Source organism: Chiloscyllium plagiosum, unplaced genomic scaffold (genome assembly GCF_037043375.1).
Source record: "Chiloscyllium plagiosum isolate Xiang-an unplaced genomic scaffold, Cpla_swu_hap1 HiC_scaffold_170, whole genome shotgun sequence".
Taxonomy (NCBI): Eukaryota; Metazoa; Chordata; class Chondrichthyes; order Orectolobiformes; family Hemiscylliidae; genus Chiloscyllium; species Chiloscyllium plagiosum.
In genome coordinates, this window is record NW_028270309.1 from 528,133 (window position 1) to 548,983 (window position 20,851).

At 44.8% G+C, this 20,851-nt stretch overlaps 1 non-coding gene across 1 annotated transcript; it reads left to right on the forward strand.

The window, feature by feature from the left end:
* The first annotated feature begins 17,121 nt into the window (after window positions 1-17,121).
* Window positions 17,122-17,203, forward strand: trnas-gcu (transfer RNA serine (anticodon GCU)). The gene has a single exon. It is a non-coding gene; the product is annotated as a tRNA-Ser (tRNA).
* The last annotated feature ends 3,648 nt before the right edge of the window (window positions 17,204-20,851 follow it).

The following is a 20,851-nucleotide window of genomic DNA, read 5'->3' on the forward strand; positions in this document are numbered from 1 at the left end:
GATTATTAACTCAACTCTTGTCTCAGTGAAGCCTTCATCTTCCACAAGGCACAGACTCGATGTTTAACAGAACTCTCCATTTGCCTAGGTGGGTGCAGCTTCGATACCACTGAAGGAACTGGGTACCCTCCACGACAATGCAGTCACATAACGTACATTGTTCAGCACTGGAATATTAAATCCCCTTAGCTGCTAAGGCACAATTGCAGCAGAGTGCACCACCTAGAAGATTCACTGGAGTAAGTCATCCAGGCTTTGTTGACAGAACATTCAAAGCTCAAAATCTGTACTGACAATAAGGACAAGGGTGAAGATGCCTGAAACGCCACCATTTACAAATTACCCTCCAAGACACATACCAGCATGACTTGTAGAGGAATCAGTGGGAAATTCATTGAGTGGTGAAGTGGTCTTGATGGGCAAAGAGCTGTACTTCAGCCTTCCATCTTTTATCGTACAATTTTTAAAAATGTTGATTATTGCATTTACCAGACTTCTTATCATTTCTTTAGTTGCTTCCTAAACTGGCGGTTGCTAAAGATTGAATATCATCCTCAGCCTGTGGTCAACAATAGAAAATATCCAAAAACCCTCTCCAACAACTGATCTCCCTGTCCAACAATCTTCAGAGATCTCTGAATGTCCACTCCAAGATCTCTTTGTTCCTGTACACCACTCAGAATCCTCACTGTTATTGTTTCAACTCCCCAAATGCATTACCACTTATTGGTCTGAATTCAATTCCATTCGCCGTTTTTCCCTTCCACCTCATCCCTGCGATCCCTGATATTATTCATCACAGTCAACTACATGAACAATTGTTGCATCATCTGTAAACTTCTACGACAACTAAGATTGAATTATTGATCTACATCAGGAAACAGTGGTCCTCCATTGGAAAAAGGCATCCAAACATGGTTCATTGCTGGATGAGATGAAAACCTGTAATAACAACAGAATCGGACCCTTGCTATCATTTGTAAACATAATGGCAACTCTGTAGGTTGGTCTCCTGACTGATTCCTTCTCAAATATGGGAGTGGTGAATGACCAATCCACATTGTGACTGAGCAAGTGAGTTTACATTTCAGCGGTAATGTAATCCCTTCCTACAGACCCCGCCCCCATAGACCTTACTTCATGGCAGCGAGGGTATCCTTTTGTCTATTTAGTTTGGATAATCGGTTGAATTTGAGTCCACGCTGAGACGACTCCGATTTTTTCCCTGTCATCCATGTATCTTTTTTACCCTTCCTTATTCTCCCAAGCAGTGTGGCTATCATAGTCTGAACAGCATTTGTTGTTCATCCTTAACTCTCCTTGAACAGAGTCAGAGGGAATTTATGGGTGAACCGTACTATTGTGGGTCTGGAGTTATATGTTGGCAGGTCTCGTTAATGACGGCAGATTTCCCTTTTGAAGGGACATAAATGAATGGGTTTCCAGCAAATTAGAACGTTTAGTCACTCTTCCTCTGAGCGGGTTTATATTCCAGATTTTATTCATCAAATCTAATTACCAGCAGCTGCCACGCTCCAGTCTCCAAGGGTTGCTGGCCCAAATATCGTCTTTGCATTTGCAGATGACACGAAGATTGTTGGAGTTGCAGACAGCATAGCGGACCGTCAAAGGATGAAGGAGAATGTAGGTAGACAGGAGAGTTGAGTGGAGAAGTGGCAGGTGGAATTGGGTCCAGGTGAATGTGCAGTGATTCATTTTGGGAAGTCTAATTCTCGAGCCAAGTAAACGGAAGATCTTTGGGTAAAGTTGATTAGCAGAGAGATCTGGGAATTCAGGTCCTTCAGATTAGATTAGATTACTTACAGTGTGGAAACAGGCCTTTCGGCCCAACAAGTCGACACCGCCCCGCCGAAGCGCAACCCACCCATACCCCTACATGTACCCCTTACCTAACACGAGGGGCAATTTAGCATAGCCAATTCACCTGACCTGCACATCTTTGGACTGTGGGAGGAAATCGGAGCATCCGGAGCAAACCCATGCAGACACGGGGAGAACGTGCAAACTCAACACAGTCAGTCGACTGAGGCGGGAATTGAACCCGGTTCTCTGGCGCTGTGAGGCAGCAGTGCAAACCACTGTGCCACGGTGCCCCCCACGGTGGCATGATAGCTCCCCCCACACCCCCTCAGGAGGTGCAATCCGGACCCCATCACCCTCTATCTTAAATGTATCTTAGCTCTATCTTGTCTATTATGTGCCGTTCTGCAATTTGCATGATAGCACGGATATGATAGCACTGGAAATGATGTAGGAGAGATTTACTAGGGTATTCTCTTGGTAGAAGAGTTTCAGTTATGAAGAGAAATTGGATAAACTGAAGGCGTTTTTCTTCAAACAGAAGAAATTGGTAGCAAAAATGATTGAGACGTACAAAATAATAAGGAATATGGATGGCGTAGACTGAAATAAACGTTTCTCTTTGATGGTGAGATCGATCACGGGGGGAGGGGTAGGGTGGCATCCATTTAAGAATATAAGAGGAAAGATTTCAGTGAATGTGCCTACAAATGTTTTGAAACAGCGGTTGTTTTAAATTTGGAATCAATGGATGCAAATCTTGGAGAGGCAGAAATCCTCATAACTTCTAGAAGCATTCAGATGTGAATTTGTGATGCCAAGACATACAGGGCTATAGGCCAAGAAATTTAAAAAAAAGAGCTTGGATAGTTAAACGAATGTTAATTTCCAGTATTAACATAGGCGCCTTTTTGCATACAATTCCTGAAAATTACCACTGCCCGTCATTGCGTGAGACCGGGTTCAATTCTCTTCCAGGATGGGCGCTTGCATATTTTGAGGGCTCAGTGGGTAGAACTGCGCCTCTCAGCGCCAGAAACCCGCCTTCGATTCCAGACTTGTGTGACTCACTGTGTGGAATTTGCACACTCCTTTTCTCTCTCTCCCGTGTGAGTTTCCTCTGGCTGCTCCGATTCCTTCCCAAAGTGCAAAGGTGTGCAATTCAGGTAAATGGCAAACAAAGTCTGAATGGACTGTAAGTGTTGTAAATCAGAGTCAAAAGTCAGAATTGCAGCTGGAGGAAAACAGAATGACCATTTCGGGTCAACAGACTCTTCCTCGGAACTGTTTTTAATTCGCAATGCTAACTCTGATTTCTCTCCACCTGAAGCTGCCTGACTCGCTGAGCTTTTGGAGGAATTTCCATTTTTTTGTAAGTAGATCATAAATGCGGGTTTAGAAAGATAGAGAGGGGGAGTGTGAATCTCTTGCACGGCACAGTGCAGACTCAACTGACCAAATGGTTTCTGTATGCACTGTGTCTAATTCTATTAACTCTGAATCTATACGTTTTTGTCCTTTTTTAAGTCTTTGGTTTTCACATCTCTCCTGTCATGTCAATTGCAGAGCAGGACAATCGACGTTTCGGGCATAAGCCACCACCAAACCGTTACCACCTGAGCCTGGAAGATGAACGCCTCATATTCTGCCTTGGAACCCTGAAACCACACGGGATAAATGTGGATTTCAACGGCTTACTCATTTCCCCTCCTCCCACATTATCACAGTCTGAAACATCCAACTCAGCACCACCCTCCGGACCCATTCATCTCTCTCCCTCTGACTTATCACATTTTTTTACATTACATTACATTACATACATTACATTACAGTGTGGAAACAGGCCCTTCGGGCCAACAAGTCCACACCGACCCGCCGAAGCGAAACCCACCCATACCCCTACATTTACCCCTTACCTAACACTACGGGCAATTTAGCATGGCCAATTCACCTGACCCTGCACATCTTTGTGACTGTGGGAGGAAACCGGAGCACCCGGAGGAAACCCACGCAGACACGGGGAGAACGGGCAACCTCCACACAGTCAGTCGCCTGAGGCGGGAATTGAACCCGGGTCTCAGGCGCTGTGAGGCAGCAGTGCTAACCACTGTGCCACCGTGCCGCCCACATTCTCCTCGCCTCCATCCACCATTCGCTTTTCCAGCTACCTTGCAGCCAACTCCAACCCCCTCCCATTTATCTCTCAGTCCCCACTCACAAAACTCATTCCTGATGAAAGACTTATGCCAGAAACGTCGATTCTCCTGCTCCTCGGATGCTGCCTGATCTGCTGTACTTTTCCAGCATGACACTATCGCCATGGCGAAGATAGATGAGCTCAGCTCAGGCTCGTAATCTGAGAGCGGAGAAGGCTGAGTGAGGAAGGGATTAAGGTGCACATTAAGGGGATCAGTATGTGTGATATGAATAAACTTCTTATGGGAAGAGTTAACAACCATGTATCTCCATTAAACGCAAGCGAGAGGATGTTCAGACGAGATATAGGAAGAACGTTTTCACTCTGAGAGTATTGTTTGTTTGGAATTCACTGTTTGAACGTGTAGTAAAACTATGAGTCATCAAAATATTTCAGGAGTATCTAGACGAATACTTGGGATAAAGACCAGGTACTGGAAAGGGGAGTGAAGATAAGCAGATGTCTGATTAAAAATTCGAACACTGTACAGAAAATGCAGAGAATGAAAGCATGGGAAGAGTAAAGGCATGGAAACTACTGGCGATCTGTTACAAAGGTCCGCGAATGCTACACTCGTCAAAAGTTTACTGGGGAGGATGGGGCCATTGTGGCAGGATGGGATAAGAATAGTGGAATGCTCCTACACCAAATAGCAAAGTCAGACTGGACTGAAAGTTTACTATGGCAGACTGAGATAATAACAATTAGTAAAGTCAGACTCGCCTACTAACTACCATCATGGCAGGTTGGGACAAGTCGTGACAAGAAATACTTAGGACCTGACTTTAAATAATAAATTCATAGTAAAGTCAGCCTGCTTCACACATTTGTAGCAGGATATGACATTAAATATCTAATCAGTAGTTAGTAGAGTCAGCTTGGGAATGGAAAACATTGTGATATATGGGGTAGCTAAATATCGAATCATGACAGATTAGTCTGAGATGGAAGATCATTGTAGCACAGGTGGCAGTATAATACCTAATAGTGACAGTTGAATAATATTAAGGAGAATTAGGAAAAAACAGTGGCAGAAGTAGAAGACAATGGGAACTAACACTATTGGTTTATTGTATAGCTGGAGTGAGGTAATTCTGATTAACACAATTGGGCATTCTGACATGCTAACAAAACATGATTAAAGAAAAGGTATGAAGTGATGGAGTTTAATTCAGATACATGCGAGCTGCTGCATTTTGAGAAAGCAAACCTTAGAAGGACTTATACACTTAATGGTAAGGTCCTAGCGTGTGTTGCTGAACAAAGAGACCTTAGATTGCAGGTTCATAGCTCCTTGAAAGTGGAGTCGCAGGTAGATAGGAGAGTGAAGAAGGTGTTTGGTATGCTTTCCTTTATTGGTCAGAGTATTGAGTACAGGGGTTGGGAGATGATGTTGAGGCTGTACAGGGCATTGGTTAAGCCAATGTTGGAATGTGACTTTTTGTGCATTCTTCCTACTTTCCAGTTTCAACTGTAATTGAATTTATTCTTGCATACCATTCTTATATTTTCAATATTCATGGAAACTGTGCAACGTGTTCTTGGATGCAGGAATGGTAAAGCTTATTGATTAATGGAAAATGTTTCATGTTACCTATATTAACTTTCAGAAGAAAGTTATTGAAGTTTAATTGATTCGAATTCTGTGCCGATTGAAGCTAATCGAAGGAAAAGCCCTGCGACAGCAAGGTAACACTGTCTGTAAACAATGCAGAAACCAACGGAAACACAATTTTCAATGTAGTCTATTTTTAACATTTTTGTATCACTTTTGTATCCTTTTCGTGAACTTGATGCTTCAATCATCACACGTTCATGTCAGTTTCACCGTGTGTGCATTAGCTGTAATTTCAGAACCAGACGGTTCAGGGAAATGAAGCAGGGTGAGTGACTGAGGTACCAGTGAGGCAGCACATCACCACCAAAGATCCCACAGTGTTGTGGTTCAGTGGTTCATTCATCATGTCTTTATATCCCAGTAAATTTCAACCTGAGAAAGGATGCTGAGTACAATTCAATGCAAGAAAGACTCACTTCTAAGATATGCAATCTTATTACGGACACAGGAAAGGTGGAAGCAATTTCAATTACAGCTGAAAGGATTGGTTGCAACAGAATCGGGTCAAATCCCAGTCACATACTTGACTGTTGTTCTTATAGTTATTTGTTCTCTACGTGTGCTGGAGTAACACAGTGAGGGAGGAATTACTATTGCCAGACATACATAAGGGGGCGTATGAAATGCTGAAGTTGTGAGATCAGAGCAGTTTTTATTGACATAGGTCATCCATTATTCGAATATCAGTCTTAGGAATTAGACAGAGAGCGATTTTGAACGAAATGTGAGCAGGGAAGTTTACCGCATGATGTAACACCAAATTGTGTGGTTACTTTGGTTTTACCTCATTTGTGTGTTTTGCCTCTTTGGGGATTTTGAAGTTATCCCCTCTATACAAAAGTTCCGTGCTTTTGCACCATTATACAAAAGATGCAGTACAATAACACCCAACTCTGTTTCAGTCTACTTGTACAGATATTGACTCCTGGAAACAGCACTGTGCACTCTCCTCGAGTCTGGAAAATAATTTGGTGCATTCCCACTCTTATGGCTCTTATCATTACATCGGCTTCTGTTCTTCACGGAATCCGATTCAGCAGATCTTGTCATTGAATCATTTCTTTGTATGTGTTCAGATCATGTGAGCAGAATATCACAGTCCATAACCCAGAAGTCAGACCATACTCAGAGAACCAAACTCTGCTCTTGATCTTTTCATGAACACCAGTAAGAAATATCTATGTTCTTCAAAAATTACTGACCTGTTTTTCAGAAGCAAGATAAACAGTCCCAGGTTTCTGCTTCTGTTGTCACACGGACCAAGATTGTAAATGTTGGAACCAGTTGAGACTGTCTGCTCTCCCACATCCATTTTCTCCCCAGGAAGTGTTATCTTGATGGTTTGAATTGGATTCTTCTAAAAAGAAGAATATTTTTATCCATTGATTTCTGGTTTATGGGCCACTAGGCTCCCGCTGGGCCTCTGTGTATCGCACTGACGACAGCAGTTTCCAGCCGTCTTTTGCTTTTTTGTAGCAAGTACCTTCGAGGATGACATCAAAAGATGTTCGCTGTGACTGTGGTACTCTACCAATGGAGACAGCTCTATCAATGGAGGCAGCTCAGTGCGCTGGGCTGGGATAATTTCTGCAGTGTCCTGCGGACCAGATACAGTGCACTTTATCATTCAGATCATACCACAGTGAGAGCGCTCCAAAAGGCCAATTGGTCACTCGTACCTGCGTCAGCTCGGGAGTTACAAAATATGGGTTAAAGCAGAAACTAGAGATTTGATCAGGTTTCAAGTGTTTACGTGAGGCAGGAAGCAGAAAAAGATAGACTGTGAAGCGATTGGGATCTGACTACAGGTGCAGCACAGAGGAGAGCTTTGAAGTATTGAATTCTGATTGATGGGGCGATCATGCTTTCACTTGGCCATGCTGCAGTAGAAGATAATATGTCAATGTCACTTGGAATTGTGATGTCGCAGGCAAATATCACCGTTACACTGCTGTAAGTTCCTTTTTCCAATGTGACGACAGTCTGTATGTAAAATAGCTTAAATATTTAATCCGTTCTCATAAACAAGTCCATTCCATCTCATTGTATTGTATTGTCTTCTTTCCACTTTACCTGTTATTGTGCCTGCACTGAAGTTGATTTGCTCCTTCTGCATGTCTTTTCCAGTTTGGTTGATATGATGCAGTTGTACTGATCCACCGTCTGACAGAATTTTCCACTTCACTTCAGCCCGCCCTAACTTCGCTATCGGATACCATTCCCGTTGTTTAGGTGTTAAGCGCTCGTCTCAGATCCAGCCTGCCCTCACCCAAAATAAATGCAAATCTCAGTCCCACTGTGATCACTGCAATCCGGGAAATCTTCACTCCGAGTTCATTGATTATTCCTAGGAGAAAGTTGGGACTGCAGATGCTGGAGATCAGAGTCGGGAGTGTGGTGCTGGAAAAGCACAGCAGGTCAGTCAGCATCCGAGAAACAGGAGAATCCACATTTCAGTCATAAGCCCTTCAACAGGAATAATGCTTGTGAGTCGGGAATGAGAGATAAATGGTGGAGGTGTTGGGTTGGGGGGAGGTAGCTGGGAAAGCAATAGTTGGATGAAGATGAGGGAGAAGATGATAGTTCAGAAGGAGCAGAGATGGAATGGGTCCAGAGGGCGGTTCCAAGTTTGAGTCTTGGAACTTGGGGAAAGGGAAATGAGGAAACTGTTCAAATTGATACTTATCCTGTGCGGTGACAGAGTCCTAAGGCGGAATATTTGGCGTTCCTCCACCAGGCATTGGGTGGTTGTGGTTTGGTGGTGAACGCGGCCCAGGACCTTTACGTCGTAGACGCAATGGGGTGAGGAGTTGAAGTGTTCAATCACGGGATGGTGAAATTGGTGGCTGCGAGTGTCCCAGAGATGTTCTCTGAAATGATCTGCAAGGTATCCTGTCTCCCTGATGCAGAGGAGAGAACACTGGGTGCAACGGATGCAGTAGATGACATCGCAAGCGGTATAGGTGAATGTCTAACGGATGTGGAAGGATCCCTTGGGGCCTTGGACGGAGATGAGTGAAGTGGTGTGGGCGCTGGTGTTACCCTTCCTGTGGTGGTAGGAAAAGATTCCAGCAGTGGGGTGTGGGCTTATTCTGGGTTGTAGACCTGACGAGGGTTTCGTGGAGGGAATGGCCTTTTCAGAATGCTGATAGGGGTGAGGAGGGAAGTATATATATGATGGTTGGGTGTGTTTAGAGATGGCAGAAGTGGTGGAGTCTGATGTGTTTTATGCGGGGGTTGGTGGGGTGTAAGTTGAGGACCAAGGGTTTCTGTTCTTGTTGCAGGAGGGGTGGGGTTGAAGGGTGGTGGTGAGTGATGTGGATGAGATGCACTGTAGGGCATCGTCAACCACGTGGGAAGGGAATTTGCGATTATGGATGAAGGAGAACAACTGGGACTTTCTGAGGTGGAATTGGTCATCCTGGGAAAAGATGTGGTGGAGGCAGAGGAATTGGGAATAAGGGATTGCATTTTTACACGAGGTGCGGTGGGAGGAGGTGTAGTATTGATAGCTGTGGGAGTTAGTGGGGTTGTAGTATATGTCTGTCATTAGTGATTCGCTGGAGAAGGTGATGGACAAGTCCATGAAGGGGAGGGAAGTTGCTAAGATGATCCAGGTAAAGTTGAGATCGAGGTGAAACATACTGGTAACTTTGTTGAACTGTTCAACCTCCTCGTGGGAGCACGAAGTGGCGCCAATGCATTTATCAATGTAGTGGAGGCACAAGTGGAGAGCGGTGCCAGTGTTACTGCGAAAGATGGACAATTCCCGATATCTGACAAGCAGGCAGGCATAGCTACGTCACATGCGGGTACCCATGGTTATCCCTTTGGTTTGGAGGACGTGAGAGGATTGGACGGAAAAGTTGTTGAGGGTGAGGACCAGTTCAGCCAGGTGGATGAGGGTGTCGATGGAAGGGTACTAGTTGGGATGGGGTGAGATGAAGAAACAGAGGGATTGGAGACTTTCATCATGGCAAATGGATGAGTACAGGGACTGGATGTCTAAGGTGAAGATGACGCGTCGGGGGCCGGAGAAAAATAAAACCCTTGGAGGAGATGAAGTGCACAGCTGGTATCACAAACGTAGGTGTGAATTTCCTGGACTGGGGAGACATGAAGGTTTTGAGGTAGGAAGAGATTAATCATGTCGGACAGGCGCAGGCTGAGACAACAGGTCTTAGGAAGGAGGTAGAATCGGGCAGTGGGGGGTTCATGGACAATGAGGTTGGAGGCAGTGAATGGGAGATTCCCCAGAGGTGATAAGATTGTGATTGTCTGGGAGATGATGGGAGGTTTGGCTGTGATCGGGCGCAGTAGGACGAGGTGTCAGTGAGGTGGCGCCTGGTTTCAGCAGTGTACCTCAGGAAGTCGCACATGCCTTATTCCTGATGAAGGGCTTATGCCCGAAATGTCGATTCTCCTGCTCCTCGGATGCTGCCTGACCTGCTGTGCTTCTCCAGCATCACACTGCCGACTCATTCATTATTCCACTTTTATTTCACACTGCCAGGTGCTTGCTGCCTGTTTGCCTCTAGAACGCATTGTTCTCATAACCTTGCACAACATCTGCCAATCTCAAACAAAAAGAGAAATTGCTGTAAAACCTCAGCAGGTCTGGCAGCATCTGGCGATTGGAAGAGTTATCCTCGAGATGGTATTTGGCTTCAGCGGTGTAGAGGTCAGTGCGCCAGACTACCACTGCACCCCCTATAACTGCTAGCTTGATGGTGAGATTGGGATTGGAGCAGGGGGTTTGGAGGGTTGCGCGTTGTGAGGGTGACAGGTTGGAGTGGGGGAGGGGGTAGACAGGTTGAGGCGGTGAATGTCCCAGTGGCAGTTGGAAATGAAGAGTTCGAGGGCAGGTAATGGGCCAGCGCGGGGTGTCCAGGTGGATGCAGTGTGTTGGAGGTGGGCGAAGGAGTCCTCGGAAGATGGGCGGGAGTCCTGATTGTGAAAGTAAGCTCGGAGGTGGAGGCAGCAGAAGAAAGGGTCGACGTCACAGCGTGTATTAAATTCTTTGGTGCATGGACGGAGGGGGATGAAGGTGATAGCTATGCTGAGGACAGATCGTTCGTCCTCAGTGAGGGGAAGGTCTGGATGGATGGATCACAGTTAAAGTTTCAGATCAATGCGCCGTCACCAAACCTCTCTACAGTCAGCCCTGCCTCAGCTGAGGACCACACTCTCTCAGAATTGCAAAGGACCCACTCTGTACTACATCGTCAGGAGAATTCATACTCTCAACAAACAGTATTTCAACCTCATCTCCAATATCAAAAACTGTAAGTACGACAAACCTTTATCAGCCCACGTCCATAACAAGCACTCCTCAAACATTTAGGAAGAATCCCCGGCCTCTGAAACTGCTCAGACGCCATTAGCAATGTGGCTGGTGCAGCAGCAACCCCCCAGGCTGATTGATGATGTCACTTCCGCCCCCCATCATGGCCATTCCCAAAACCACTTCCGCCCCTCACAATTCCTCATGCATCACACGTGACATCCTTCCGCCCCTGACATCATCGCTCTTTGACTTCCGGCACCCCAATTCTGAGAGAGTGTGGTCCTCAGGTGAGGCAGGGCTGACTGCAGAGAGGTTCGGTGACGGCGCATTGATCTGAAATGTTAACTGTGATCCATCCATCCAGACCTTCCCCTCACTGAGGACGAACGATCAGTCCTCAGAAAAGGAATCACCTTCATCCCCCTCCGTCCATGCATCAATGAATTTAATACACGCTGTGACTTCGAACCTTTCTTCTGCTGCCTCCACCTCCGAGCTTACTTTCACAACCAGGACGCCCGCCCACCTTCCGAGGACTCCCTCGCCCACCTCCAGCACACTGCATCCACCTGGACACCCCGCGCTGGCCTATTACCTGCCCTCGAACTCTTCATTTCAAACTGCCACTGGGACATTCACCGGCTCAACCTGTCTACCCTCTCCCCCACTCCAACCTGTAACCCTCACAACGCGCAGCCCTCCAATCCCCCTGCTCCAATCCCAATCTCACCATCAAGCTAGCAGATATAGGGAGTGCAGTGGTAGTCTGGCGCACTGACCTCTACACCGCTGAAGCCAAACACCAACTCGAGGACACCTCTTCCCAAGCCCCCTCGACCATGAACCCACCTCCATCACCAAACCATCATCTCCCAGACCATACAGAACCTCATAACATCAGGAGATCTCCGAAACACAGCTTTCATCCACATTATCCGGGAACACCTCACTGCCCGTTTCTACCTCCTTCCCAAGATCCACATACCTGACCACCCTGGCCGACCCATTGTCTCAGCATGCCCCTGCCTCACTGAACTCACCTCTACCTGCCTTGTAACCGTCCTATCCTCCCAGTTCAAGAACTCCCCAATTACGTTCGAGATACCAACCAACGCTCTCCACTTCCTCCAAGACTTACGTTTCCCCGGCCACCATCGCCTCATCTTCACCATGGATATCCAATTCCTCTACACCTCCTTCCACCATGACCAGGGCCTCCAAGCCCTCCGTTTCTTCCTTTCCTAACGTCCCCAACAGTATCCTTCCACCGACACTCTCATTCGTTTGGCCGAACTGGTCCTCACCCTTAACAATTTCTCCTTCGAATCCTCCCACTTCCTCTAGATCAAAGGGGTAGCCATGGGCACACGTATGGGCTCCAGCCATGCTTGTCTCTTTGTTGGCTACGGAGAACAGTCGATCTTCCGTCATTACACCAGCACCACTTCTTCTGCTACATCGATGACTGCTTTGGCGCCACCTCGTGCTCCCGCGAGGAGGTTGAGCAATTCGTCAACTTCACCAACACATTCCACCCTGCCCTTAAATTTACCTGGACCATCTCTGACCTCTCCATCTCCATTAATGACGACCGACTTGACACTGATATATTTTACAAACCCACCGACACCCACAGCTCTCTGGATTACAACTCTTCCCACCCTACCTCTTGCGAAAATGCCATCCCGCATTCCCAATTCCTCCACCTCAGCTGTATCTGCTCCCAGGAGGACCAGTTCCACCACAGAACACATCAGATTGCCTCCTTCTTTTGAAACTGCAATTTCCCTTCAGACATGGTTAATGATGCCCTCCAACGCATCTCGTCGACATCTCGCACCTCCGCACTCAGACCCCACCCCTCCAACCGTAACAAGGACAGAACGCCCCTGGTGCTCACCTTCCACTGCACCAACCGTCGCATAAACCAAATGATCTGCCGACATTTCTGCCACCTCCAAACAGACATCACTACCAGGGATATATTTCCCTCACCACCCCTTTCCCCCTTCCGCAAAGACCGTTCACTCCGAGACTAACTGGTCAGGTCCACGCCCCTACAACCCACCCTCCCATCCTGGCACCTTGCCCTGCCACCGCAGGAACTGCAAAACCTGCGCCCACACATACTCCCTCACCTCTATCCAAGACCCAAAAGGAGCCTTGCACATCCATCAAAGTTTTACCTGCACATCCACTAATATCATTTATTTTATCCGTTGGTCCCGATGCAGTCTCCCCCTGATTGGGGAGACTGGACGCCTCCAAGCAGAGCGCTTTAGGGAACATCTCCGGGACACCAGCACCAATCAACCCGACTACCCTGTGGCCCAACATTTCAACTCTCCCTCCCACTCTGCCGAGGATATGGAGGTCCTGGGCCACCTTCACTGTCGCTCCGTCACCACCAGACGCCTGAAGGAAGAACGCCAAATCTTCTGCCTCGGAACACTTCAGCCCCAGAGCATCAATGTGTATTTCAACAATTTCCTAATTTCCCCTTCCCCCACCTCACCCCAGTCCCAAACTTCCAGCTCAGCACTGTCCCCGTGACTTGTCCTGTCTTGTCCTACCTGCCTATCTTATTTTCCACCTATCCACTCCACCCTCCCCGTTCCCCCGACCTATCACCTTCATCTCCTCCCCCCTCCCAATTGTACTCTATACTACTTTCTCCCAATCCCCACCCTCCTCTAGCTTATCTCTCCACTCTTCAGGCTCTCTGCCTTTATTCCTGATGAAGGGCTTTTGTACGAAACGTCGATTTAACTGCTCCTTGGATGCTGCTTGAACTGCTGTGCTCTTCCATCACGAATCCACTTTCAGATCCATTGGTCTGTCCCTCCACAGATCTGTCCGAAATACTGAACTTTTCCAGCAACTTCTGTATTTGTTTGATTTTCAACATCGGCGATTCTTTCGTTTTTTTTCTTATTTTCTACCAATATGATTTGGCTAAAGATAATGTTGAATATTTTGAATTTGACTGCGATAGAATAGCCAGATTTCAAAAGCCCGCTACTGCTACTTGGTTCACGTGACCAATGCCTTTCCACTAGATCACTGCGCCCTACAGCTGCACTGCAGATAAATTAAAAAAAAATATGATATTCTCTCGGTTTGGTAATCAGGAGCGAGATTGTTTGAATTGTTGAAAAGGTAAGATATGCTGATAAAATACAGTATATTAAGTGGGGAACCGTAAGGGAAAGAGAGAACAGTAAAAGATAGTGTTCTGGCAAAATTTAAATTGTCATTGCACACGATTCAGAAAATGCTGGAATTCACAAACATACCATGATGTGGAATGTACGTTTCAGGACAAGCAAAGCAAGCAGATTGCAAAATCTTAGTCTGAAAGTTTTGCAACGTCAGTTTTAGTTTAGATGAATGCACGCATGGGTTTCAGTGCTGTAATGATCTCATAATCTGTAGAAGGAAATCCTTGCCTTCGAGGATACGTGTGGAATGTTCACTGATTCATCCCAGTAATGGCAGGACTGTCCTCTGGAAGCATATGAGTACAATTATTCAATGCTCCATGGAGTTTCGAATAAGAGGTGAAGGGCATGTCTACATTCACAAATTAATCATTCAGTGGAACTCAATACAAGGACACATGAAGTGATAAACAAAGTGGGCAAGAACACGGAAATATGATACACAATAGCTACGACAATTTCTATGTGCAAATTGTTGATTTCAGACCCACGGTGGCTTTTGGTAATGATATTTACTGTCCAGAACCAGTCTGCACTGGAATGACTCGAGCCCTACTGTGATGTATTTGAACTTCAGTTACCTTTAGAAATAGCTGGCACTCACTCAGATCATGGAGATTTAGAGAAATCAAATTTAAAGCAAATAGTTCATCTTGAAACTGTGAAATCTTTAGGTCACCGTCAGTGGGAGCCTTGTGTGTAATCCTTGTCCTTATTCTCCAACAAAGACATGTGAAGAGGTTAGGAAGGGCACAGACACTGCTTACCGAATAGCCAGATATTAGGAAGCCCAGGGATGGGGTTTACTGAGACATAAAAACATCAGAAAGGATATAAATGATTTCATTCGCATTATGGACAGAATGAAGGAGTTTATTCACGACATGTGGAAATGCTGGACCAGAAACACTCAAGTTTAAAAGTAAACAAAAGAGATTTTCTCATAACGTGTGGTTTGAAGTGACTAAATCCGGGACATTCCGTCTTTCAAGTGAATCAACGACTTTAGTTGGAGCTTCAAAACCATTAGTGAATGATTGAGAAAAGATTGGATGAGAGTTTCTTCCACTCAATAAAATCGCTGAATTCCTGAATGACTTTCTGGAAATAAAACGTAGATTTATGATTTCATCGTGTTTTAAAAATACACGAACAAACATACAAGGAGGAATTTACCATTGAAAGAAAGGAAAAGTGTGGGTGTGGATTAATTTCGATTTGATTGTTTTCAGACACAAAGACATTTCATGAACACGTTCAGCTGAAGAAAATTGAGTATAAAAAGTTTCTGGATTTGACAGATATAGCGTATTATTCAAGGTGAAGCATTGTAAATGGGGCTGATGTCTTAAAATAACTGCAGACAGAAGTTACATCCTAATGAGTGGCAATTGAATCGTCACTTGGAGACGCAACACCTACTTTAAAGATTTGACCACATTCAAATGAAGTTAGGTGTATTTCACGCTTTCTTATATCCACCACCAAGTCTACTCTGTCTTTTTTGTATTTTTAACCCTCTGTACTGCTCTGCAGCACACCATTCCAGCTGAAAGATGCTCAGACTAAAAGTGAGTACAATATTCCGACGGCCCCATGCGATCAGTCTTTTTTTTTATTATTACATTGCGGGTTTACAACAAACTACATAACATGAAAACAGATCAACATCTATTTTCCCAGAATTTACCGCAGTGCAAATGGGAAACTTTATCCGTCTGCCGAAAAATCACCTTCGGCTCTCCCTCCACACATGATTCTTCACGTTTTAAGTATTCGCAGTATGTTTGTTGATCAAGGTGTCATTATCCTGAAAAGGTCGTTTCTCAATCCACAAAAACTGGTACTTTCCCATAAACGTGACATTGCTCAATATCACCTTCTACCCGTACCCCTCAACACGTCAAATTGAAGCTGCTCCATGTGAGGCTCAAACCTAAATCTTCGGCAGAGCACAGCCCACTATACTGGCACAGAGATACCGTACACTGGTCACCTGCAGCACTGGAGCAACATATTATTGCTTACCTCCACATTCCTGGTTGTACATTAACGGTTGGGAAACCGAGTTTCTCTGATTCCGTGTTTGGTCACTGCGATTATACGATCATCCTCACCAGTGGTTCTGACCCCGTGTGAGGCAAGTAGTGAGCTACTCATTGCAAAGATGTAAAAATGTGCAACTGCAACTTTTGCCTTCACTAATCCATGAGCCTTTTATTTTGTTTTTCATCTGTAGAAATTTTAAAACCTTCATCTTGAACAGACTCAATAACAGATCTCCATTGTGCCTCTGGCATCAAATTCCAAAATGTAAACCCCTTCTGAATTCTTCCACCGCAGTCCACTGTTTGGGAGGTTTTCCTGTTCAGGGGAATGCACTTGCCAGTGTGTCAAATGCTGCTCCCAGCATTCGCTCTGGCACTGCACTCAATTTCCTTCTGACACTTGCTCACTGCGTTGCTGTGATCATACAGTGACTTGGTGTCAAACAGCCAGGGAAATGATACAGATCAAGGTTTTTGCATTGTTGAATTCAATTGTCAGTTTAGCCTTATTTAAGATTTCAGATTTGCCTGTCCTGTACACAAGTGCGTGTCAAAAATATCTGAGTGGAAGAAAGGTGTTCTGAATAATGACATTGAGCACTATGCACTCTCCTCCAGTCTGGAAAACAATTCCTCACAGACAACTTTACACCTCCTGCTGTCACGGGCACTTCAGTCCGTTGGCTTCAAATCTTCACAGATTTCAACAGACATTGTTACATCGTCATTTCTTCATTTTTGTTCAGATCACTGTGAGCAGAGTGTCACAGTGGGAGTCTGTTTGCCCCACAACTCAGAGGTAAGACGATACTATTGGAACCGTCCTGTACTATTTATCATTTCACCAAAACCATGTAGAAATATCTGCTGCTCAGCATAATTTACGCAATTCATTTATTCATAAGGTCAAATGTGCTCGCGATTTATGTGATGAGGTGGCCGAGAGGTTAAGGCGATGGACTGCTAATCCATTGTGTTCTGCACGCGTGGGTTCGAATCCCACTCTCATCGTTGTTGTCAGCGATTTTCAATTGTGCTATCTTTGGATGATCACAGCTGTCCAATGGTCTGTTTATATGCATCGACACTATAATAAAATCTCAAAGAATAATTTGAGTCTGTTGCCTAAACTGCATTGAAATGTAGATTGAATTGGGACAATGAACAGGAACGCGATTGTCTTTTACAAGTCAAGTTGCTGTGAACTTTTATCGTATGAAAGAGATCCATGAGAACCAAATAACGAGAGATGCGAAGTGCATGTTGATGCATACGATTCTTAATGAGTGTTTTGTCAGATGAAATTTGTAGCAGTTGGGGAGAAGTGATTCGTCTTGGTGAAAAGAGCACAGAGAGATAGTATGAAACAATGGAGGTATTTCAAAAGTGGCAGGGGCTGGGTGTAGGGGCACCCGAGAACTGGCTGTAAATGCACAGTAGAGAATTACCGATGTGGGTGCCGTGCATGGGCACAGACAGACTTACACATTGGTCTTATCCTTTCCCCCTTGCTCTCGCCATTGATGAATGCTGGACATAAGACACATATAAACACAAGATGTGGGAAGTAAACTCCTTCTCGTTATGCACACACTTGATGCTTCATATGTAACTGTGAACAACTGGAGAAGTCAGCAAGTTAACTGCAGGGACTGAATCTAAACTGTGTATCAATAACCGCAGATTTATGCAGCATAAACATGAAAACTGATTTGAAATGTCTTTATACGCATGTCATTAACAGACGGTTCGTTCTAATACCTTGAGCTGCTTTTAATGACATGACGCAGCAGGGAACATTGGAACATCAGACTGGTACAGCCAACAGCAACTGGACGTTTTCTATTGACATGGAGCAGGGAGCATTGGGATATCAGACTGGGAGCTGCAACTTCAACTAGAGTAGCTTGTATTGACATGGAGCATCAAGGAACACTGGAACGTCAGGTTGGGAGCTCCAACCTCTCTTGGAGCAGCTTGTATTTGCATGGAAGAGGAGAGAGTATTGGGACATTAGGCTGGAGGAAAGGGTATTCAACTATTTTAATTTGAAGTAAAATAGGATTCAACACCTCAGGTGTTAACTGATTTATGAAGATTCTGTCATGGGAAAATAATTAATTCATTAGATATTAAAGACAATTCCTGCAAATATTCAACTCAGGAAAACGCATTGGTACAGAGAGAAATGGGAGTGATGTTTCAAGTCTTTGACTTTTCTTTTCTGGCCGACTCTGCACTAGATTACATCACCAGAAGGACGTTTTCACGCATTTCATGTCATTCAGTTTCCTGCAAATACGGACAGATCATTAACATAATCTAAATCTGAAAATTAATGGGAATATACGATGTAATGATTAGGCTGGAGTTTACCTCTAATTATGGTGAAAACGTAGCAAAGTAAGTTGCAATTTCTTTGATCAGCAGTGACCTCATTGATTGGCTGATCAATGTTTAAGGACAATGTGAAGTGAATCATTGATGGTGACTCACCTTTGTTCACCTTGTGAGTGTTATTTTTATTGCTCCTGTCAAAATTCGCATCACAGCTCTGCAGCGTGTAAAATCTCAGCTGCGCATCTGGCCAGTGGTACAGCCATTCGTATAGCTGGCTATGGATCAGGCGGGTGCAGGTTCGACTTTTGCTTTGCGCAAGCGCATTGTGGAGATGCAGCACACATCCAAAGTAATCTTTTTTGTTCCACTGAGGTGGATAATGTTTGAAATTTTCATCTCCAGGAACGAAAATTCTTTTACTGTCTACGATCAGTTAAACATTACCAAGGGTCATCAAAGTTAAAAATCACATGGCATCAGATTGTATCGAACTAGCATATTTGGAAGCAGCAGTGTACCATGCACTGTTTCTTCATCAGGTGGTTGTGAACTGTTGGGCTCTAAATGGCTTTGTGAAATTTTTAAATTTGTCCATCCCAGTCCAATACCAACACATCCAAGTCATGGGTACCATCGACACCACGAACGGTCGGTTAAAGTCCAGATGATCTTCCACAACATCGCGCATATTGACACACGCATCAAGTTTCTGCAGAAAGACACCTACCTGATAAAAGAGCGGCTCTCTGAAAGCTGGTGTTTCCAAATAAACTTGCTGGACTATGTCCTGATATTGTGTAATTTTTAACTTTGTCTACCCAACTCAAACACTGGCACTTCCATATCATAGAGAACTTCAGTCATGTCGCAGCGCTGTCAGAGAAGACAACCCTGGAATAGCCTCACACATTGCACATAAGATACGTTTCATTTTCAGAAACCAACCCACTCAATCGCTGCAGCTCCTGTGTATGAAAAGCACAGAAATGAAATAGCTGAGACTCAGTTTTGACAGTTCTTTGAAACTCTTTGGGAAGTGGAATCAGAGGAGAATGAAGGATTAACTGTCCGACTGTGTAGAGACAGGGAAGGCACTTTTACCTTCATTCAAGGGCTGGGGTATTGACTGATTAAAGGCATTAAACAGATTCCTGGTAGAGCTGCGCTCTCTGCATCAGGAACAAGAAGTCCTTATTTCCTGAACGGTAATGAAATCCAGCCCACTCAGTCAAAGCGCTGAATACTAACTACTAGACCACCAGGGATGAGGGCAGAAGCAGTTGTACAGCTTCTTCATAACGCGGTTTTTGGAATTATGTCACTGCAGATATATTTGCCCTCAAAAATGATTGAATTATCGAATGTTTACAACACAGAAATGGGTCCATCATCTCACTTCCCAGCACTTGGTCTGCAACCTTGTACACTCTGACGTTTCACGTGTTCATTTCAATGCTAATTTCTTTGAAACGTTTTAATCTCGTAAGACACAATAAATTGAATTGAAGTTTGAGATGGGAAAAATGTGTTCACACCCGGTCGGGGAACTGAATCCCATTTTTACCCACAGGCTGAAGCACGCAGACACATTTCCCCAAGAGTGATACAGGCCTCGGGAGAAAACAAGCAGAAAGTAACATTTCACCCACTTGGCTGATGTTGTCCCATTTCAGACTTCAACACCAGCAAAGAAAGGAAGCATTCAGCCCCTCCCGTCCCAGTGTTCCTTGCCCATTCTTTCCACATCTCTCTCTAGTATATACTGTCTCACCTTGTTCTTGCTGGCAAACTGGATCACTGCTCACGCGCGTTTTTTCCTGTCCTGGCGAACCGTTTTTCTCAAGTTATTGGAATTAAAAACAGGAATGGGCTATTTCAAGCACTTTTCTAGTTTATAAGACCAGCGTTATCACCACTGAGCCAGCACATTGTCAGCTCATTAGATAAGGTCTCGTACATCAGAAACTGAAATTCAACAGATGATTAGATAGCCTCAGTATTGTAAACCAACCAACAAGACCGGAATAGAGCCGAAGGGATCATGCACAGAAGAATGGCAGAATAGAATGACGAATCTCATGGTGTCCAGGGTGGTATTAACAGAAATCGTCCCTGGTAGTATCATGATGAGGATTCAATAATTTCACTGTCTTGGCTTGTTAAAGGTTAACGTTTACAGTAATCAATATGAAATACTGCCTGATCTTTCCAAGCAGAATGATGTTGTGCAGCATTCCGAATCGCTTCCCTGCATGTTATAGGTCCAAATCAGCAATGTCAACTGCAATTGCCTGACGTTCAATCAGTTTAAATCAAGAA